Here is a 24336-nt window from a genome sequence, read left to right on the forward strand (position 1 = left end):
CTGGTGGATTTTTTGTTTGTATTATTACACGTTGCAATCCAATTACTTTAATGTTTCTGTTGTCAGGGCCCTGCCCCCAACTCACTTGCATTTAGCTATGGAGCAGCTGATCGGAGGTGGGTAGGTGTAAACAATGTGGTTAGTGAGTCACACCCGTCACAAAAACCAACAATGATTAGCTATGATGAATTTTAAAAAATACCCCTATCCGGTGGCAGAAAATGCGGAACAGCCGGAGGGAAGAGGCCAAAGGCAGTGGCATTTCATCTACACTATTCCCACAAACGGGGCTACAACAGACGCTACGATTCGGAGCTTTCTTGCCTCTGGCTGGTGGGAGTTTGGTAGCGACATATCTACGAAGGAACAAAAACTGAAGAGGCAGGCTAGGAGGCTCTTGTCTCTAACTCTGCGTTCTGTTACCACGACGAAAACGCCTGGGAGGGGAGCATAATGACGCTGAGGACAGAGAAAACTCATCGCGTCCGAGGCCTCGCGGCTCGGCGGCCGGGCTGTTCACTCACACGCTCCTCCGAGGGGTTTGGTGACGTCACACGTGACGCCCGGAGCCCTTAACCCCTCCTGCCGCCTTCGGCGCTGCGGGCGGAGGAGGCTTGGCCGCTGCGGGAGCAGGGAGGGAGGAGGGCGGAACTTGTAAAGGGAGGGACCACCACCCGCATCACGTTTGCCACCGCCGGACCCGCACCCCCGAAAGCCCACCCCACTGCGATCGCGGTTTGGGCCAGGGGGAGGGAGAGGTCGCGCAGGGGAGGGGATGCTGAGCAATAAACCGGGAGAGGAAGGGGTGGCGGGGGAGGGAGTCCTGGCTCTGAGGGGGGCAGGACGGGGTCTGAAAGATGGGTTTAGCTTAATTCAGACTCCTGCTCCCGGCAACGCGAAGGAGAGAGGGGGGAGAAGGAGAGGAGGTTGTGCTGTGTTGTGCGCGTGTGTGTGCGTGTGTGTGCGCGTGTCTACAGGTAGCGGCGGCGGCGGCGGCGGCGACCGGAGCAGGGGACGATTTGCAGCCACCTCCCCGCCTGTGATTTTTGGAGGCGATTGCTCACTTAGCTGGCGAATCTGTACCCTCTGGAGATCTTCTCATCCTCTCCATTTCCACGCGTCTTAGGCGTCTTCCAGTTGCAAGTGTGTGTTTGGGTATTTTATTAATTTTTTTTCTTCTTCCTCTAAATCTTCTCGGGAATTCTGCATATTGAAGCAGGTGGCTCCTGATAAGAAATCTTTGGATGTATTTGGCTTGCCAAGTTTTTCTCTTCCCCGTCCCCTCCCTCTTCAGAGGCATCTGTGGTGCTTTTCTTTTTTGGATTTATACGCAGAAAACGTATATATGTTTATATACCGACCGCATAATATGTAAATACATATATGCGTGCCCAAGTACTTGGTTTTCGTCTCTCTTCCCGACAAAGCGGAATGTTTTGGAGCCGATGGATAACGAGAACAGTATTAACATTCTTTTGAGCCTGTTTTTTAAAAAGGGGAGGGAGCGTGAAGGATGGTTTAACATTCGGCCATCGTTTGGCTGCACACTAAGCATCACGAACTATTTATGGTTGCAGATCAGGTGCAAACGGGGCTTAGAGAGAAAGGTAAGGGAGCTTCCTGCGTCCGCCGACCTCCGGCGTTTATCTTAATCCCAGAGATTGCCGAGAACTTCCTACTCCCAGCCTCTCCCTGCTTTTCCCCACCTTCCACCAACCCTGCCCTGCTCACCCTCTTCTATACGCTTAACCCCTTTCCAGTTCCGAGGGGTTGGGGTGGGGTGCTGAAGGTTTAATCGTCTAGTAGAGTTTAAATGCTTCTCTCTTTTTCCCAGCCGAGTAACCGAGTTTCCCAGACCCCCTTTAGCTGTTTTAGGAAACCCATTTTGTCTTTTTGAAAATAATGCTACCTAGATAGCTGTTTTAAGCGTCTCATGGTGCCAACCCTTCACCTCTATCCTCTGACGAAAATAAAAGCAATAAAAAATAATGAACTTTAATGAACTAGGTGGTTTCTTTAGCACTGAGGTTCATGGAACCTCCCAAACGCTTATTTTCATTTAAAAACAAACCAATTCCTCAGGAGGAGTCCACGGTGGAGGAAATTCAGCTTCCGTTTTTGCATTAAGCCAATTCATTTTACTTGGAGGGTCCTTTACCAGAGTTGAGCGAGATGGAGCTGAGTCTAGTGTAGGAAAAACTACTCGACACTAAATTCCTTTTTAGATCCACCCTTTACACCATGACCAGTCCCTGTTTAACTCCCTGTTCAGGGGACGCGTTTTCAGACTCGACCTTTGGGGAGAGGTGGAAACTTGCCCTTAATTTTTCCTTCTCTCCCTTCAGCCCCCTTCCCCCTCCGCCCACCATCTCTCGCCCTGGCAGTTTGTAAATTGCCCGTTTCGCCCACCCCTACTGGTGGGTGTTTTCTGCTCTTCTCCACTCCTGCCCCCTCTGTCCTCTCTTCATTGGCGCTTTCAGAGCAGACGCATCTTCCCTCTTCTTGGGCTCTCTCTCTCGCCTCTGCCCGCCCCCCCCCCCGCCCGGCCCCCGCGCTCCCCACCTGCCCCGGCTCTCCTCGCTCCTCCTCCCCGCCTCCCCGCGGCGCCTTGACCCTTCAATCCCGAGTCCCGGCCGGCGGGCGGGGGGCGTCGTGTCAGTGCGCCGACGACCCGGCGGCCGACGCCGCGCGGAGCTGGTGTGAGGAGACACCGCAGGAAAGGCGAGCCGTTGTCTGGGGATGAGAGGCCGGGAGAGCCCGTCCGAGCCGGGGAGAGCGGAGAAAGGGGAGAAAGCGAGTGTGAGGCGCGCACGCTTCCCGAGCTCGGGCGGACGAGTGCAGTCGCCTCCAACGCCTTAGAGCGGCGCCCCAGTCACTGCAGCTTTTCAGCCTAGAGCTGTGCCCAGGGACCACAGAGACCAAGAGCCGGGATATCGGCAGAGAGGTACTAAAGAAATAAGGAAAAGATTACGAAAGAGCGGGGAGGGTTTGCTGGCGAAATACGGAGGCTGAGCAGATGGAGGAACAATGTCGCCTCCAGAAGAAAACCCTCGCCAGAAGCCCTGGCGGAGCGCAGAGGAGCTGCCTTCAGCGTCCTGCTCTCCCCAGGCCTCCGGCTAGTTCAGGAGGTGGTTCCGCCTCCTAGTTTGACAGGGATAAGAAAGTTGCTCTTCCCCGCATTTCCTGAGAAGTGGTTTTCAGACCTGCGTGGTTCAAGTCAAGATGTCCCTCCCTAGATCCCCCGCGACGAGCAGCTAAGAGATTATGCGTTATTGGGCAATAAACTCCCCCAGGAAGAGAAGGTAGTCCAAACATTTAAAAACCTTCTCCCTGGGCTACTGACCGCCCAGCACAATGCTTTGTGAGTAGAAATGAAAAACCACCTGCAGTGAATTTAAAATTATTTAGGTTGAAATTTTGAGTTGGGAATAATTTATTCCAGAGGAGGTTGTTAGTGTGTTATAGAGGGAAATTATGTGTCTAATATTCGATTCATTTGTGATTATTCTAAATTATGAGCAGTTGGCCTCCACAGAGGTATTATACTATTTCCTTTTCATTTCCAGGACCATAGCGATACGTATAGGATTTAGGAAACATGAATTCAGATAGCTAACGCTGTATCTTTTACTGTGCATTTTTATAGGTACTTAATATTCTCATTTTTCATACTGAAACTACAGTAGATTATTTTCGCTTAAATAAATTCTTATGCAGTATATGAAAATTACAGGGTCATAATGCATTCCTCAAAAATTAATTGTGCTTAATTATAAATAGGGTCATAGATATAAAAATATCACTAAGGAAAGGTGTGGGTACATGTGTTTGAGTGTAAAAGCTTTAAAATGTCTTGGCATTTCAATCAGCCATTGCAACCTAGCAGAATACCAGCTTTTTAAATGAGCTCAGAAACAAGGGCCAGGGAAATATTTAAAATGTTAAATGTTAAGTACAAAAACATTAAGTTTACTGTGCCCTAGGCAGAGAATGAATTTAAAGCTACCTGCACTGCTGAGTGATTGAGTGATTTACAGAGAAAGTGGAAGTTAATCATTACTCAGGCCTTCTGATTACATGGTTTGATTAAAATAAGTAACTGTTTTCTGTAAGCCTGCTATTCTACAGCTAGTCTTTCCAATCCTCTTAACATAAGCAGAAATTGAGGGAGTCAGTCTTTCAGCAGACCATCCTAGAGTTCCTGCAGTGTGGGGTAAAGGAAAGCCTTCTTTAGCTCCCCTTCTTTCCACAGTCTCCCTCTCTTCACCCCCAGAGTACTTTCTGTCAATCTTATCTCTATTCCCGTGGTGGGGTTTCATTTGTGAAAATTCTCTTTTATGTCTAGGTATAACATTTTCAAATATAAATGTCTGAATTGTTTGAAATTGACAGTGGAATATATACTCACAGAAGGTAGGCAGAGAGCTCCATTTGCTGCAGGTAGAGTGCTTGAAGGCTTGATGACTCTTTGCAGGGCTGGTGACTTCCCTGACTTTTTAGAGTCTCTTCCAACTCTGAACTTTTCATATTTTTTTCCACTTTAATTATTTCCACATAGTTATCCAGGGACAGGATCTACATCTTCCTTCAAATTTCCTTAAGTTAGTTAGGATTTTTTTTTAACAGGGTAATTAAATAGCTGTAACTAGAGAGTACAGATATAAATCTCAGCTTTCTGAGTTAAAATTTTTTTCCACATAAGTTTTAATGTTTTTGACAGCTTTGTGTGGGGTAATAGTAGTACAGATTTAGGTATGATTGACAAATGCCTCTCTGGGTTTCCATGTGTTGAAACAAATAATTTTGAACATTTTTAGCAAAGCATGGAAATCGTTTATTTCTAGAATCCCCTTTTATATTCTTACACAAAGGAATTATTTTATGAATTACCTAACAAATACTACTTTGTAGTTTTTGTAAGCAAAACACAATTGGAATTAACAGGAAGATTGGAAACCACAACAGTTCAACCGTACACTTTTGTCACATTTTAGAGTATTTTGAAGTGAAGTTTGATGTCTGTTTCCATCTTATTTGATTGTAAATAGGAAGATTCCTCAGTTATAGTTTAATTATTTGTAAATGGAATCACCTAAGTATAGTTCACCAAACTTATTTTTTTTTCCTAAAATGCAGGTCTGGTCTTGCGGATCTCTTATTAACAATGACTAATGGTTCTTTATAGCTTGGATGGTAGTATCCCCAATGTAGATGGCTTTCAATTCTTTGTACAATTTACTCCCCTTTACTTTTTAGATTAAAATACCTTCCACCTAGAACTCCTCCCTACTTTTACTCTTTATTCCATTCTCAAGACTCTTCCTTGTTATTTTCCCCAATACTACATGCCATTTTATGCTTCTGTACTCCACTTACACTGTTATTTCTTCATGGATTGCTTCCACGCATCCCTGCCACACACGCACACACACACACACACACACACACACACACACACCAGTTGTAGGACAGAACATTTTATTTCCTTAGAGTGGTCTTTCCTCTACCATCCTGCTTCATTCCTGTATCCTTACTCTGAGCTCCCACAACACATTATTTATATATCAGGAGTAGCCCACCTATTACACTTCCTGATGCTTGGTTTCCTCAGTGGGTAGTAAGTTCCCAGAGGTAAAAAATCATACCTGATTTACCACTTTATTCAGAATGTTTAGCCTCATTTCTGAACATAAAGTAGACCATAAATAAATGTTAGTGTAGAAATACAGTTGGCTATGACAGAAAACCTGGCTAACAGTGGTTTAAGCAAACAAGGGTTTATTTATCTCATATACTAAAAACTCAGGAAAAGAATTAGACTTGTCTCTTCATCTTGGTACTTTTCTTCTCATGGTCATAAGATCGCTGCAGTGCTTCTGGCATCATGCCTGCTTTTTAGGCCCAAAGAAAGATAACAAGAGTACTCTAGGTCAGGATTTCTCAAGTGACGCTATCATCATTTGTTCCAGATAAGTCTTTGTCTTCCTGGGGTTGGGGGGGGAGGTATTATCTTGTTCATTTTAGGATGTTTAGTAGTGTCCCTGGCTTCACTAGATGCCAGTAGCATGCCCTACCCATCCAGTTATGACAACCAAGTGTATTTCAGACATTGTCAAATGTCCTCAGAGGTAAAATCTTCCTGTACTGGCAACGACTGTCCAAAGTCAGAGCAAGACAATTCCTTGTTTCCTACTTGCTCTGTTTCTTTGCATTGCAGTGATGGTGAGGATCTGTTTGGTTTTGCTTAATAAATGGTAGAAGACTCTCCGTGTGATTGTTTAAAAAAAAAAGAAAGCAAAAAAGAAAAAGGAGAAGAAAAGGCCAAACAAGGCTTCTCCTTGAGCATTGTTTCTTTTTTTGTGATGTGGACATTCTCCCTGTAGACTTCTAGTCTCATAGCGCTGTCAGAACTGTGTCAGATGGCTACTTCTAGGTACATAAGGGGTTGGAAAATACATGAGTGCTGTGGCATACCACTACTTTGGAGAAAATCAGAATCTGAAAAAAGAAGGGGAAATGGATTTGCAGTTGGAAAGGAGAAGTGTTTACCACTGTGACAGAATAAATGAATATGTAAAATTCACCTAAATATTTTAGGAGAAAAAGCAAAAAAAGGAAAGCAAACAGTCATAAAAGAGGGTAGATATAATTTTTCACATTTTAAATATTAACACAATGACTTGGGATAATACTGTGCTTTTTCCCTCAAGGTGATATTTTAGTTGGGAAATAACTGGGCAGAATGGAGGCATCTTGCTCTTCCTAACATTTGTGTGTGTGTGTGTGTGTGTGTGTGTGTGTGTGTGAGACGGCACCCCATCTCCTTCAGTCTATTGAAGAAAACAATAAAGTGTGCTATTCATATTTATAAATTAGGTAGTGGTCAATAGTGAGAAGTGTTGTCAAAGAAGACAAAAATGCAGATCTAGTGTTTTAATACTCCTATCTAATGCTTGTATTTATAAAGCACATGCTAGTGATGGCATTAGGTAAAATAATGATTTCTTACACAGATGTGGTAGCATGGGTCATAGTAACTTTAAATTAGATTGCTCAAGGGACACTTGGGTGGCTCAGTTGGTTAAGCATCTGACTCCTGATTTTGGCTCAGGTTGTGATCTCAGGGTTGTGGGATCCAGCTCTGCGTTAGGCTTCATGCTCAGCAGGGAGTCTGCTTGGGATTCTCTCCCTCTTCCTCTGCCCCTCTCCCTGCTTGCAATTGTGTGTGCACTCTCTCTAAAATAAATAAATAAATCTTTAAAAATTAGATTACTTAATTATTTATCTCAGTGTGATAAAGAAGGACTATTGGATATCATTATAGAGAAGAATTCTACCTTACAAAGATATATCAACCTTGTTGTGATGGCCAGTAATCTTGCCTGGTTAATTACAATATTTTTTTCCTGCTTCTTACCTTTGTCATTCATTCTCTATGAGTCTATTGAATGTCAACTTTTGCTCAGATTTGTGTAGAATATAGAAATATAAAATATAGTGTCTATTACTTGCCTTCAAGTAACGGAATTCCCAATTAAAGGCCTTAAAAGTAGTGACTCATTATGTCATAAAACAAAGATTCTGGAGGTATGTTGGTCCAGGGTTAGCTAACTCAGCACTTTAAAGATGTCAGGGCTCTAGGACAACCTTGCTATTATTCTCTTGGCTCTCTATCTTGGAAAGAAGATAAACAATATGGCTACCACAGAGTCAAATAGTCCCACTCAAAGAGTGTCAGTCTTCTTCTCATGGAAATGGGAAGGAAAATTTTTCTAGAAGGTTTCAGTAGACTTCCCTTTATGCCTGATTGACTAAAACTATGACACACCCCACTCCTAAACGAATCACTGGCAAAGAGATAATGCATCGCATGATTTTGACCAATCATGGTCTTTCCCCTAGGGCTGAAGAAGAGGTTCCTTTCCCTGTGGATATGGCAAAGTCATACTTAAAATCAGAGCTTTTGTTGTGAGGAAGGAGGCAATAGCTGTAACCCAGGGTACCTAAAAGGGTGTTCCATAGACATCATGCTCTGTCTTCCTTAAATTTCTTATAATATGGAAGCCCTATATTAGAAAAAACACAGACACATTAAATAGTCTTTGAATCCATGGACATAAACTGAATATATGTCAGGCTGCATGTTTCTTATATAGAATGATTCCTTTCATGAAGTTCCAGAGATTCAAAAGAAAAATACTACCTGGAAAATCAGAAAATGTAGGAATGGGCCCTGGGTAGAAGAATTACAAACACTAAATTATGCTACATTACATGTCTAAATCCCAAACCCTACCTTTTCAACTTACACCTATATTATATAAAATAACCACGGTTAAATAGCAGCATTTCCTCTTTACTAAATAGATTAGTTGTGTTTGTCACATGATCTTACAATCATAATTCAAGAATAATGTGAGAAATGACTGAACCAATTACTTTCATGAAGGACTTGATATTAGTTATGCCCAAATTAAAATAACCTCGCTGCTTTTGATAACTGTTTACTTGGAGGGCCTAGGGGAGGGTTTTCAGTTAACATGCCGGTGAGTGTCTCTCTCATTGAACATTATGAGTCTTTTTTTTTTTTAAACAAGGAAAGCTTTATTTTCGTCCTTTTGTTTGACTTCATGGAAGCACAGAGCCAATTTTGTGTTCAATTGAAAAGGGGTTCTTAATCATCTCCTTTTACCCTGCCTCATTATTTGAATCTATGTTTTCAACTTAAACTTTGCTCTAAGATTTTATTGTATTTGGGCTTTTTATCATAAATAATTTGTGCTTCAAATTATTTTTGGAAAGAGGAAGAATATATATGTATATATGCACGTACAAACAAATGCTGTCATACATCACTCAATAAATGTCTTGTTCCTGAATGAATATATGTTCAGAAATTAGGCAGTATTGTGTGCAATAAACTGCTGAATTATGCCCCCATTAGCACGTGCAATAGGATTTTAGGGAAAAGAGAGATCAGCAGTGTTTGAATCATTTTGATAGAGATAAACATTGTAGTTTGCAGATTGATGGTAAACTAAGGCCGGGAAGGTGGAGAAAGTATAAATAAGCTCAACTCATTGCACATGTTTTGCTGTGATCAGATAGAATTTGCTTTTCAACTTTTTGTTTTCCTCCGTAGCCTAAGAATTTTTTAACCTCCTTCCTACCCAATAACTTTCTCTCCAATGTAATTGGGCAAATGAACTTTAACACCAGAGCCACCATGTATAAGAACCATGAGCTAGAAAAGAATGGATTTGATCTGTCTTTGTTTCAAACCAAACGTTGTGATGGACATTGGCTATCTTAGTTAACCATCAGCATTTTAAAATGCATTTTCAGCTTCTCATCTTTCTGTTTGCCAGTGCTCTATTTCTGGACTCCATGCCTGAAGCCATTTGCACCCCAGCAACCACCTCTGACCTGGGCTGTTCACCTCCAGGGGAACTAATATTTGAATCAAACTTAAAATGATAATTAGTAACTCCATCTGTCTTTACGGTCAGAAGCAGATGCTTCTCCTTTTTTAATAGAAGGTATGTTTGCAAGTGAAAACATTGTGAAATTTGGTTTTAAGGAGATCCCACATTTTAGTGGGCACTCTTGTATCAAGTGAAGACCACCAGGAGAGCACGTTTTCTAAGTAAGCGTCTCATCTCTCTGACCTTCTCTCCTCTAGACCTGGGCAGTATCTCAGACTTCGACATCCGCTGTGAAATAATTTTGGTTCACAACATTGACCCTAGATATTGCAAGTTCCTAAAGCTTCTCTCAGGGAATAAAATGGTTAATTACATGTCGAATACACCATGTTTCATCAAAACTAAGCAACAACTAGTTACAGGGCATAGCCTTATTTTATGTGTACCTTTGAAAGAAGAAACACCTCAATTAAATCATTGCACAATTCTTTCCCACCGCTTAAAATTTTTATTTTATACTTTTATAAAAAGTAACCTAGACTTAAATAGATGTATATTTTTATACTATATCAATCTTGTACATATACAAAAAGCATAATATTAATAAATACATTGGTTTAAGAATGTAAAAAACTTTGTTCTATTTAGATTCTCACTCTCTTGAACCATTTTTTTCTGACTCAGAGCCATCAATATCCATGTTTTTTCTGACAATAGTCTCTGTGTGTTGGTGGTATGTCATTTCTTAAGAGTGTTCCTTGATTGTCTTCAGCATTTCATTCCAAGCAACTGATGCTTTCTGAAAGGTTTGATGCCGGTGTTTTGTTGATATTACTGGAAGGTGACAATTGAGAATTTTCAGATGACAATCTCATATTTCTTTCTTAAATTGTCTTGAAATGTCAGGAGCAGTGGTTGTCTGGTTATGGCAAGAGGAACACAACCAATTTTAACATACAAAGTCAATGGCTACTATGTCTCCGCTACTTCTTGGCTACAGGAATTATAAAATACATCCTGATTTCAGAGATGTTAAAGGTTAAAAAAAATGTGTCAGAATCAATGAAATGTGGCAAGTGTAATGATACATGTGTCCTCATTTTTTAAGCGAGCTAATGCAGTAATGATTATTAATTAACCAACTATTTAATTAATCTCTAAGCATTTGGATATGAGAGATAGCTACATAATTCTTAGACAGTATGATTAGAATCTAATTCTATCCCTTCTTATTCTCCACTTACCCTCCCAGCTTGTAATATATAAAACATAGCTAGTCTTCCAAATAGATAATGGTAGCATGAAAAAGCACAAGACTAGGAATCAAGTGACCCGTGTTTATAGAGCAGACTCTTCTAATAACTGTCACTTCCTATATATCATTTCATCTCTCTGGCCTCAGTTTCCATGTTTAAAATGTACAGTTAGACTAATTGAAATTAAATGTGTCTTTTGGCTCTTAGAACTATTTGGGGTAAAGAAATCAGTAACAAAGAATGTTCATAATACTAATATATATTTAAGCTGGTATTGAATAAACAATGATAGAGAGGTGTTATTTTAAAATATTAGTTTAATATATAAAATAGATATAGATATAATAGATAATGTATAAAATAGATATTTAATATATAAAATAGATATTATAACTTTAAGATTTATTGTATAGCTTAAGATTTTACAGTTTTTGGAGGTTTACACATACATATCTTTTTAAAAAATTTTTTATTGTTATGTTAATCACCATACATTACATCATTAGTTTTTGATGTAGTGTTCCATGATTCATTGTTTGTGCATAACACACAGTGCTCTACACAGAACGTGCCCTCCTTAATACCCATCACCAGGCTAACCCATGCCCCCACCCCCTCCCCTCTAGAACCCTCAGTTTGTTTTTCAGAGTCCATCCTCTCTCATGGTTCGTCCCCCCTCCGACTTACTCTCCTTCATTCTTCCTCTCCTGCTATCTTCTTCTTCTTTGTTTTTCTTAACATATCTTGCATTATTTGTTTCAGAAGTACAGATCTGTGATTCAACAGTCTTGCACAATTCACAGCGCTCACCATAGTACACATACATATCTTATTTGCTCTCTAAAACAACTGTGAGCAGTGCCGAGGGTTCGACAGAGCAGTTAGGGTTTAGGACCCTTCTCCTCAAATATACTGGATGAAAAAGATTATTGAATAAATCAAAGCCAAATAAAGAATGCAAAAGTGGGAAGAGGCAAGGAGAAAATGTATTTTCCTTCGAGAACAAAGAAAAACTTAAAGCAAGGAATTAACTATCACTATATATAAATGTTCTGCTTAAAAAGAGAGTCATCAGTAAAAAGCAAGAGAAAATTGGCAGGTAAAAATGAAGTTTCCTTTTTTTGTTTTATCATTACTCAACCGCATACCACTGATTAAAAAAATATGAATAAAAGGAAGAGGAGTCTTGGGTTAGATCAGTCAGATGCTACTATTTGTGGCTATATCTTGACAGTTCTTACTGTGCAGTTCCATAGACAACAGTGTTTCTTCTCTGTATTGTATTTGAACATTGCCACTGCTTTTAAGTGGCCAGGAAGCTGGGTACTTACCTTCTGATGAATAACAAGCTCTCCAGAGGTATGCCACCCTCCCTTCTCTCATTGTAGTATAGTCACTACAAGGAAACCACTGTTGCCTCTCACCTACCTATTTTGCCATAAAAGTGAGTTGATTTCTAGAGCATGAAGAAAACCCTTTCTTTTGACTAGATATTCTCGAAGCTCCTCTTTAATATAGTTAAAGTATAGAATGCATAATATTGCTGCAAGTAAGTAGACTTTTATTGAATTTAATTAAATTATTTTAATCCTCTATTTAGGCCACTTTGTCTATTAGAAGAATATCCAGGGGCACCTGGGTGGCTCAGTGGGCTTAGCATCCAACTCTTGATTTCAACTCAGGTCGTGATCTTGGGGTCCTGAGATCTAGTCCTGCCTCGGGCTCCCTGCTCAGTGGGGAATCTGCTTGAGATTCTCTCTCTCCCTCTGCCCCTCTCCCAACCCATTCTCTCTCTCTCTCTCTCTCTCTCTAAAATAAATAAATAAATAAATAAATCTTTAAAATAAAGGAAAGAAAGATATCCATGATACTAGTATTTAAGATGGAGAATAAGGTTTAATGGTTTAGAAACTTAGACCATTAAATAGGGTATTGAAATTATATTCACATTGCAATCAATATTTTATGATATCAATCATAATTTTTGATGCCAGATAATATGTAAAACATGTTGTAAAAAGGAATAATTCCTTTTTAAAATTTTAAAATAATATCTGATAGTATTTCCATCTGAGAAGCTGAAAGGGCCGGAGTGGTTTTTTTTACACAATTATAGGCCAACTTCCTCACTTTGCAAGTGACAAAGTAGGCCAAGATAAGAAATGTCTTGCTGGGTTTATACAATGATTGAACTTGGACCAAAACATCCCAATCCTCATGTAATGCCTTCATGCATCAATTTGGACCAAAACATCCCAATCCTCATGTAATGCCTTCATGCATCAATTTTACATACAGGATAGCAATACACATATCAGCATCATATATGATATATATCTGTGATTATAGAATTATTAGTTTAGAAATAAAAGGGAGATAATTGACAGAAGTTATAAAGAAGGGTGTTTTATTTTTAGAAAGGTTTAGTAAAAAAGAGATAAGGATATGAAAAATGGAGAAAAGGGAGCAAAGCATTGCTTGAAGAAAAGCAATAAAATTAAGAATAGGACATGTAGCAGAGGTAATTGATCATTTAAGACTTTTTCAAAAGTAAAATAAGTAGGTAAATAAGACAACCCACATTAAGAAGTAATATTGTCGAAAAAAAGATGTTTATTGAAAAGATACATCTCATTCTGTGTTAAGTAGTTTGGCTTAGGACTTCTGCAAATCAGAAATGTCAATTATATATTTACCCTGAGATAAGCGGTTTCTCAGAAAAACTGGTTCATATTACATCAGAAGAAACTCAGTTTTATCAGAAAGCAAATTACATGATTTGAAATGGAAAATATAACTTTCTGAGTATATGTCTATTAATATAACTGATTAATAGTAAGCCAATTTGAGATCATTGATTGATTATCATTAAGCAAGGAGATTCTTTTTTCCATAGCCTGCCCAGATACTATTTTCTAACCTGGGCGGCCTCTCCCCACAATGTACTAGAAATACTCTGCCACTCAAAACATCTTTCCCCTCCACTATAGTGTTCTAGTCAGTCCTTTCAAAACTGCTGATTACAGGACATCTATAATCAAAATATTCCGTTTGCTTAAGGGAGAGGCTCTAGTTGGTGCTAACTTGTCCTTTAACACCCAGTGATCATCCTCATCATTACTTAAAAAAAATTATAACATTTCTATGGCTTAAGAAGTGCAATTTCAAGTGAGATATATTCGTTTGTTCTACTAAATTGAACGTGAAATCAACATGTCCCTCCCAACTCTCCTTGATTCCACTTTTTGTAAAAACAGCAGCTCATTTTGGGAATCAGTGCCTAGAATAACCAGCACCTGGAGAACAGAGAGTGAATCAGTTAGAAGAGCATGAGCATGTTTTCTATAGAACTCTATAAACATGGTCATAATTTCTCATGAATCGGTGCATTTTGACTCTGCTAGTCAGAAATACACTGGGAATAGTCCTTGTATTCAGTGTAGAATGTCACTTCCTCACCTGTCTTCTCTAAAACTCCAAAGGATCATGAGGCCTCAGAGGACCACCTCTCATAGGGTCCTTTCTCTACCGTGCAAGCCTAAAAAGAACAGGAGAGTAAGATGATGCTACTGTAGGGCAGAAAGAAGGCCAATCACTGGAATGGAATCATCAATCAGGGAGATACAGACAGTATAAAGGGTATCTTTAAGTTTGCAATATCCTTTAAATCTGCTATACTCAAGCTTGCAAAACAGTTATATATGTGTGTATATATATACATAATGTTTACACATATAATATATATTTTATATTTATTTGTATGAATATATTTGTCTGAATTTTTCCCTTCCCCATGTGATACTCAGCTACAATGAATGAAATGTAAAATGGGTTTTGTTGGGGAAGGCCAGGAATATTAGTTTAAACCAGGACTATTGCCAATGAGATGAAGCTTTGGTTCATGCCAGTTGCTTACCAGAAAGATGCTTTAGAGTCCCATAGGGAGGACAGGAAGCAATCCCTGGAGGGGGTGGGGGATTGAGAAACTGTGTTGTGAGAAAGGGACTATAAAATAAACAAGACTGAAGTAAACAAATTTGTTCTGCCTCACTCTTTAGTCCAAAAGGTGATCCTGTTGCTAAGATAACATTAAAATGTGTGATTCCGTGTAGTCTTCAAGTTTTCTTCAATTTTTATGTATCTGTCCAATAGGGCTGATAATGTCAACCTTGTAGGGCTTTGTGAGATTAAATGAAGTAATGTATTTAGTACCTTTGCTTGGCACATAAAAAAGTGTCTCAGAGTGTTCTTGTTACCATGATAACCTTCCACACGTGTACACAAACCCATTCTCTGCTCACTCAATAATAACAGTTTATCCCACACTTTTTATATGCCACGTGGTACTAGGCACAGTGAAGAAGGCAAAGATAAAGCAAACCTTGTCTCAAAGATCCTGGGGATACTTCTTCCCCCCGCACACACCCCAGCCTTGGAAATTAAGATACAGAATGCTCTACATTCTTGTTTTGGCTAATGCAAGGAAGTTAGGGCTGTTTTTATTTTATTAACACATTGAAGGAAGGATAAAGCATTTAGAAATGGTGAAATTGGCAGCCTTAAAAAAATTCAAGGACTTTATCAGCATTAGAATGTGAAAACATTTGAGTCATAGGCTTGCTAGGGAGTGAGTGTTTAATAGGCGCTTTTGTAAAATCTCCAAACTAAGCTGTATCATTTTCTATACATGCTTAAATCTCTTAATTACAAAGCAACTTTAATTATACATAAAGTATGCCTCTTCAATCATGTTTTAATCACACGAAAAAAAATTAAATTTATACCAAAGTTATTTTCTGCATTCCAATTCTGATTTTTAAACTCTGGCATATTCCGAAACAAAAAATTGCATTAAGCTAATGTTTATGCTTGCACATAATCCCACACTTTCAAGGCAACACTTAAAATATTCAGAAGAGCTTCATAAGAGGGAGTAGTTTAATTCTGTTGTTGACTCAGAGCCATTGTTCTTCACAGTTACAGCTCCTCTGGCATAGGCTACATATGGTCACTTGTTTTCTCAGTGTACAGAGTGATAATGCATTAACATTCTGGCTGGTGGTAGAGGATACGCTGTGTTTTAGAGAAATGTATCAGGGAGGATGTACTGCCTCTTGGGTGGGAAGGAGGGCAAAATCAACGTGGGAGAGCCTGCAGGTTGCCTCAGAATAATCCCCGCGGCTTTAACGATGGTGACTGACATAGGAGCCTGGATTTCAAATATTGGCTGCCTTCGGGTAGGACTTAATACTGACAAGAGTGGTCATTGGAGACAACTACGTATCGCAGCCATGGAAGGAGATTTTGCTTGCTTCTTCTCCGATGCCATTCAGAAATGCCATTCTGGAGCCTTTGGTTGCCTCTTGCAACACACATTTTATGACCTCACATTTGCTCTAATCACTGCTATGCAGGCCATAGGTTAAAGTGGACTTTTGGGCTGGTGACTGATGGACTCAGAGGTCCATTAGAAGTACTTAAGTAGTTTCTTGGAGCACGATTTAAGTAGTTTATTAGGGACTTTGGCCAGGGTTTAGTGAACATGACTTTTCTTTTACCTTTTACAGTTTCCTTTGGCGTATATGAAATGAAGAAAAAGGGCCAAGGAGGTATTGTATCTATTCTTATATCATGAAAGATGTCACCTTTCATCTAATTTTATTCTAAGTGGAATTATATCCCAAGAGACATTTCTAGTAAAGCAGGCCCCAAGGGCTTCTCCTTACCTTTCCCACCTAATCTGGTTTACATCTATGATTGTGAATAAAACAAAACAAAAGAAAACCACTCATACTAGTAGCAGCACCAGAGGGAGCCACTTACACAGTTTTGTCTCAAGCATCAGCAAAGCTAACAAGGGTTGAAATGCAGAAATATTAAGATTTTTATTGTATTTTCTAAAAAAGAATGGTAGAGAAGTTGTTGATATGTAAAATCTGTTAGCAGCAATTCCAAATTATGGGACTAGTAGCAACCACTTCATTTCTCCCACTTGAAATATTTGTGAATGGTAATTGCCTGGCTGCAATCCAGAAAGTAAATCATATTTCAAAATGTAAAATTGTGTTTGGAGCAAGAGGTATTTTCTCTGATCCTGTCATTGTCCCTTTGCAGAATACTATTAGCAAGTTTTTGTGTTTGAAACTTATGCCAGTTTACTGTTTTTGTAATGTAAATGATGCTACCAAAAATAAAGATGAAGAATAAAACTCTTTAGAGGCACGTGCCAGTGCTCAAACACATTCTCTCTTTCCCTTCTCTGTCTCTGTTACACACACATAAATGCACACACACGTACATATTTGCACTAGTATTTGTCGTAAAGCAGTAGAGGAAACATTGCTGTAGGGACATCAGGTAAGCTTTTCTTTGGGTCCCTTGCAGGAGAGAGGAAATCAGTAACACCTAAATAAAAATAGGCATGTGTCTTTATTAGCACACTGACCTTTTTCATGAAGAAACAGTCAAATGCATACAGTCCTGGGGATACTCTCTTAATTACCACTCTGACAGAATATTTCAGGGAAGTGTGTTGATTCCAACAGTCTTGGAAGGGAGGTTTCTAGGCCTTCAGTTGTTTTATATTCGCTCGTTCTATCTCAAATCATAAAAACACTGGAAAGGCAGTTCTTCAAACAAAAGCGCTTTATTCTTAATACTCCTCAGCCCCCCAGCTCTGATAGAATCAGGTAAATCTCATTGTACACAATCACAAGAAAGAATGTTCTATAAAATAAAATGATCTCCACTGGCTCATGTAGTGGCAATTCATTGACCTGATTACAATAAAGTCTGCAGTGCATAATGTCGGCAAGGAATGCTTTTTTAGGTTTCTGTCTGTGACAGTCATTCTCTTCAAGAAAGTACTTGATTATTTGTGGTTTGTGCTACAGATGGAAAGGAGAAAATGAGAGTGAAGATTAGTTGCACTTGACTCTGGCAGTATTTATCTTTCTTTCTTTATAGCAGTCTTTCATTCTTTTCCTGCATTTCCACCCAGCCAAACTGCTCCCCTGACAAACTGCCTGTATCTAATCTATTTGTGAGGAAAGTGGTTATGGGAGGGGATTCAGGGGCATGCAAAATCACTGATCAAATGTCCTGCCCATGGGACTTCAGGTATACAAATTTGCCTCATGAGGCAAAGGAGCATATATTGTTTATTTTTTTGTGTTTTATTTATCTTTCTATTTATTCATCCATCCATGCATCTATTTTAAATTTTTAAAATAGTACTTCTCAGTGCAGAAAAATGTACCGGTGTTGAGGAATGGATCCACAGGAATTTTTCCAACTGCCAGAAGTCTGGCAGGTATTGATTAGCACTTCTTCAGGGAGCCTTGGTCCCCAGATGTCTAGAGCAGTGCTGTGCTAGGACAGTGGGTCAGTTGGGAAGCTCTGTACCTAGAGATATCAGTTGATCTGCCCATCCCATGGGCAAGAAGGTAGAAAAATACCTCTTCTCCCTGGGAAGAAGATGAGGGAGAAAGCAATCATGGTAGTGGTGTGGTAGGCCACCATCAAAGGCCTGGAGGGGTTGGCATGGGCTTTGCACAGAGAGGGTACCCCCAAAGGGCCTTGGTGGCATATCCATACTTCGTTTGCATTGCAATATGAACAGGAAGCCCAGAGAGGAGAGGGGCCTGTAGGACCCAAAATGGTCATTCTCATACTGTTGTTTCCAAGCTGTGTTTGACAGCAACATCGTAGCTGTATCACTGGCTTAAACCAGAAGGGAATGCCTGAACATTGATTTGAGTGTGAGAAAGGAGAATGTATATACTACTGTCTTATTCATTTGGGCTGCTATGACAAAAATACCATAGGGGGGCAACTGAGACAACATTTTTTTTCCCTCATACTTATGAAGGCTGTAAGCCCCAAATCAAGGTACTAGCCGATTTGGTGTCTGGGGAGATCCTACTTCCTAGTTCATAGACAGTCATCTTCTTGCTGTGTCTTCACATGGCAGAAAGGGGAAGAGACCTCCTTGAGGTCTCTTTTATAAAGGCACTAATTTCATTCATGAGGGCTCCTCCCAATGTTTCCACCTCCAAATATCATCACATTGGGAATTAGGTTTCAACATATGAATTGGGGTGGGGGACCCACAAACATTCAGTCTTTAATAAGTACTCTTATTGGTAGTACTCAAGAAGCTAGGCAAGGGCAGGGGACAGGGTGAATAGAAGATCCAGTCCCCTGTCCAGGAATGATGAAGTGGCTATACTTGAACTGGACTAGAGAAGGAGTAATCCCCAGGCAGCTAGGATACCAATGAATTTAAGGGATCAGTGGTCCTTTCTTTGTAATCTTCCCAGAATTACCACATATTTTGGTTAGCAGAGGACACACGGAGGCTTAATTTGCCTCCTCAAAGGAAATCAGGAGCTTTAGGTAAGAAATTAGAAGAACATTGTGTACTGTGTAACTTCTCCATGATTAGTTCTGTCTTCCCCTCTTTATTTTCCTCTTGTGATTAAAAGTGAAACCCTTGAAGGGAAGAAGACCTGAATATTTATGCCTTTAGGGGGAGCAAGGAAGGAAGATTTAGGGAGCAACATCTCACATTGAAGTCAGATTTGTTGGAGTGGGACCACAAAAGGTGGAGTGAGCAGTGTTGAGAAGGCTGAAGGTGTAGGACCTAAAAAGATAAATAACGAGAATCAGTCTGCCATGGGAATGGATCCTGGGACAGAGCAGTGGAGAGGCCCTAAGACCCGCATATAAAAAGCTCTGTCAAAGAAGTCCACCTGGAACCCCTAAAAAATAAATTGAAATAAGATCTCAAATAAGGTGCAGAGGAAAACCAGCAGCATTGAAGGAGGAAACTGCAAGTGAGCAAAACTTTTCCTCGGACTTTGACTCAATGTTTATCAAGCAAAGTCAGAACATTTGGAGCACCTTGAGAACCACATTTGTTTTTTAAGCTAATTGCGATTAAAGGGTGATTTCAAATACTTAGATTTAACATTCCTCCAAATAATTATAGTAACCCAATGGTATATGGTTAAATTCTGGACCTTCAAGCAGTGCTTTCAGTGAAACCTCCTTTGTCAACTGCAAAATAGGCAAATTTATAGCTCCCTATTATACAGGGATTGCTATTTAAATCTAATGAGATGGCAGGGTTGGGAGGGGTGATTATTTGAGGCCATTGGCAGGCATTATATCTCTTTCTCTGATTCTTATTTTTTTTTTTTAGTCCTCAACAAGTAATTTAGCAGTATGGAGACAAATCTTGCTTGTTTCTGGAAGAAGGATGGAAAAGAACTTGTTGTAGGGGATAGTGCACAGGACTTAAAGTTGGATGATGTGCATAACTTTGCCATTTGTTGATGACTGGTGGAAGCTGCTTAACCTGGCTGAGTCTCAGTGTTTTTACCTATAAAATGGGAAGCATATCTTTGCTGTTTTGTAGCATAGTTGAATCGAATGAGTCAGAATCAGAATCTGAAGAGGCATTTTATATACTATTAAGCTCTATATGAATATAGGATGCTGTTGAATATGACAGAGTGGAAGGCACCATTCTACAGAGGAGTCAGGAAGTGGAGGGAATCAGAGCATAGGTCTTCTAGTAGGAAGAGCCTATATATGAGTCCAAGCTTTACCATCAAATTATTTAGCCTCTCTATGCTTCGGTTTCCTTATTTATAAAGGAAGATAAGGATAGCTCTCCCTTTGGGCCTATTGCAAAGTAATGAAGAATAAAGGAGAATGTATATAAAGTGCTTGGTACAGAGCCTGACACATAAGGGTGCATAAATAAATATTAGCTATTACTAGGTGTGATTTTTTGTGGTTGACTCCACTGAATTTATTTATCTTGGAAATAATAAACCCATGAACTTCACAGAAAGGCATCCTGTAGTCCAAACACTGTATTTCTATATCACATTCACATCAATTTATCTAAGTAATTTATCTAATTTATCTAGGTTTGAAATACCAAAGGTCTGAAATCTGTATATTTTACAGCTAACAATGTATAGGAAGTACATTAATTTTTTTTTCACTTGGGTGATTTGATGACCCAAAATTTAGCATTGCATCATTGGGATCTATCTATTATATATCTATTTAGTTTGGTGGATTGCTGCATCCTTAAGCACTCATCTCTTGTGTCACATGGTCCTCAGGAGGGTGAATGAACATCTGTTTGACCACAATGAAAGAATCCTGAGAACACCTCTTTCCCATGCTATGGCCCCAACCATGTTTACTAACGTTGTGAAGCAACAAAATCCAGTGGTTCCCAGATGGTTTACAGAAGAGAAGGGCAAGAAGTGTGTCTTTTTTCTCTTTGTCTCTCTTTTTCTACTCTCTGGTATTATCTATTTTTTATTTTTCTTTTCTATTCTTTACTTGGCCCTGTCCACATTTTCCCCATCCTTTCTCCTTTTCCCTTTATTATTATCATAGATAATTTTCTTTCAAGGACTATTGTAAATATGATTTATACATTTTGAATACCTATAATTGTTTGCCAATTAGTTTTTTTTTTTCTTATGGTTGCTCATGTCTCTGACAGGCTTGCAAGCAAATACTTAGAAATGTAATGAATGTAAAATTTATTTTTTACCCTATCTTTGTTGACCACTCCTAATTCCCAGCCTCTGCAGTTATTTCCCGAAGCTAATGTAAATGGAGCAGCAGCTAGAGCTGTAGCTAATAGTAAAATCCCACCTTACTTCCCGACAGTGCAAGGGCATGAAATAGGTTCATAAAGAGTTCTGGAATTTGGGGATGCAACAAGTTAGTGATAATTTGACTTTTGTTTGGCTTCTGAGGTCCCATTCTTATTTAGCTGTTCTCCAGTTGGTAAGTGGATATCTGCCAGGTTCCTTGTAAGTAGATACTTTGACAGGGCATGTGCCCCTGAGCCTTACCTCAGAGACTGAGGTCCTGCTACCTGCTCTCAGCATCCCTTCAAGCTAACTCTTCATCTTTGTGATGGTACATGCTTCTAACTTCCCTGTCACCATGTCTGCCCTACCACTGGCTATTTTATTGGCATTGATTCCTTCCCCAGCCCTGTGCCATGCCCAAGGCTGCACTCTCAAATGTCACTCTGAGCTTTTGCAGCCCATTGTCTTCTGTTTCTGTCACTCTATCCAGACTCCATGAAAGGGAGGCACTATGGTCCAAACATTTGTGTCTCCCCACCCCCACATTTGTATGTTGAAATCCCAGTGCCCAGTGTGATGGTATTAGGAAGTGGGGTCTTTGGGAAATGATTAAGTCATGATTGTGGAGCCCCCAGGAATGGGAGTGGTAACTTTTATGAGTCCCCAGAGAGCTCCCTTGCTCCTTCCTCCATGTGAAGATACAAGGAGAAGTCTGTGACTTGGAAGAGGGCCCTCACTGAACCAATCTGGCACACTGATTTCAGATTTCCAGCCTCCAGACTGAGAAATTTCTGTTGTTTTTAAACTACCCAGTCTGTGGTATTTTGTTATAATAGCCTGAATAGACTAAGACAGGAGGACTTGTGTTTTTTTTTTTTTTTTTTTTTTTGCTCTGTATTCCAAGTATCAAGCGGCCTGAGAGTTTAGCCCTGGTGGGTTCTCAGTAAATGTTTGAAAGACTGTTGGACCACTCTGATGCCTCCCCCAGTGGTTTGTTGACATGCTACTGGAAGACTTTCTTTCAATCTCTGATAGTGGGTTTGCATGGACAGTGTAGTAAATGCTGTGTTTGATAAGTGCAAGTGATGATAAGTGATAATGTGACAGGGAGGGTCACCTGAATTCAGTCTCTAAAGAAGAGTAGTAGTTTACCAGTTATTGGGGTCCTGGAATAGGGTATTAAGATAAGTAAAAGCATGGCTTTTTGGTAGTATTTTTTTACCCCAATTTTCTTTGCCATTTGGCTCCAAAAAGTTTTGCTTTGAACTATAGCAGAGAAAGGGTATTGCTTTTTGAACTGCATGAATCGAGCTTTAAAATCAGATAGAAATGGTTTCTAATCAGGTCTCTTTTTTTGGCCATTTTGTAGTCTCAGTTAACTAACCTCTTTGAGCATTATTATGTTGCTAAGTGTGCAATATGATGGTAAAAGGGTGGGCTCAATAAAGGTTCGTTGCCTTTCATTCTTTGTTTCTTTTTTTTTTTCATTGCCTTTCATTCTTAACTCTGCTTTTCATGGACAGATATTGGCTTGTTTTCCCAGAAAGTTTGTGATACCTTTTACCAGCAGTTTTTTTTTTTTTTAAGATTTTATTTGAGAGACAGTGAGAGAGGGAGAGAAAGAGCACGGAGGGAGTGGAGTGGGAGAGGGAGAAGTCGACTCCTCGCTAAACAGAGAGCCTGATGCAGGGCTCCATCCAAGGACCCTGAGATCATGACCTGAGCAGAAGGCAGATGGCAGACATGTAACTGACTAAGCTACCCAGGCGTCCCTTACCAGCAGTTTGATAGACTAATTATTTGAGGTGATATGACTTCTACCCTTTATCTTTTATTCTTATTCTTTATTCTTTTGTAGATTTTTTTCATGATCCAGATCTTAAGACATTAATTTTCATGTCATGGACATACATCTTTGTTGATAAGCCTTTGTAAATGCCTTTTCTGTTTATCTTTGCATTTATTTTTCACTCTACAATTTTTTTCACCAGATTTTTTTTCGTACTTCACCGTTTTACTTTTATTTTGTTTTTCTTCTCATATATCCTTATTCCTTAAGATTCACATAAGGTAAAGAATTTAGACCTCAAGATGGGATTCTCTGGAAAAAATAGCTGGTAAAAATTCAGTGAAGGGTGAGAATATTTTCATATTATGATTTGGATTGGCTAAGACATGGCATGTTTTTATGAAGATTCCATTGCAATTGAATAATCAGATGTTCATAGAATTTGTGGTAAGCAATCAAGAGATATTTAAACTCAGGACAAAATCCTCCTTAGTGAGAGACAAGAATGAAAGAGAAGTGTGGTGAGATAGGATTGATAGTGAAAATTGACTAGAATATAAAGTTAGATTGATACATTCATTTTGTCAAAGATATTTACAGTGCCAGTCTCAGTTTTAGACTCTCGGGCTACAACAGTGAACTAAACAGGCCAAAATCCTTGTGCTCATGGAACTGACATCCTACTTTAGGGGAGATAGACTATAAACAAAATGAGTGAGTGAGCTTTATAATATGTTCAAAGATGGTAAGTACCATGGAGAAAATAATAAAGCAGAGAAGGGGTGTGGAGAATGTTGGAGAGGGAAGGTATCATTGTGAATTCAAAATCAGATGGTCAGAGTAAGCCTACTAACAGGTGATTGTTGGAAAGACTTAGAGGAGGTAAGGGAATAAGCCATATGTGTACTGGTGGTGGGAACAGTCGGTGCCCAATTCCTGCAGTGAGAACATGCCTGGTGTGAACATGAAGGAAACAGTAAGGCTGGAGTTGGGGAGTTGTTGGGAGTTGTTGGCATACAGATGGTATTTAAGCCTTGAGACTGGATTAGATCACCAAGAGAGTAAGCAAAGATAAATGCCCAAGATATGCAAATTTATGAACTTTATGCAAGCTCCTTATCCCTCTGAGCCTCATCTTTCATCTATAAAGTGGAAATAAAAATATTTTCCTCAGAGTATGGGAGGATTAAATGAGATAGTGGATATGAATATGTGACACTTCACTGGTTTGATTT

General features: G+C 39.6%; 1 protein-coding gene across 2 annotated transcripts in view; it reads left to right on the plus strand.

The window, feature by feature from the left end:
- The first annotated feature begins 959 nt into the window (after nucleotides 1-959).
- NLGN1 (neuroligin 1) overlaps nucleotides 960-24336 on the plus strand; it is an 831148-nt gene continuing 807771 nt past the window's right edge. Inside the window, exon 1 of one of the 2 annotated variants that reach the window (XM_027586035.2) lies at nucleotides 960-1607. The gene's annotated coding sequence lies outside the window, so the exon portion shown is untranslated. Of the gene's footprint in view, nucleotides 1608-2644; nucleotides 2945-24336 lie in introns of those variants that run through there. The other variant, XM_027586034.2, reaches the window with a different exon arrangement.

Source organism: Zalophus californianus, chromosome 1 (assembly GCF_009762305.2).
Source record: "Zalophus californianus isolate mZalCal1 chromosome 1, mZalCal1.pri.v2, whole genome shotgun sequence".
Classification (NCBI taxonomy): domain Eukaryota; kingdom Metazoa; phylum Chordata; class Mammalia; order Carnivora; family Otariidae; genus Zalophus; species Zalophus californianus.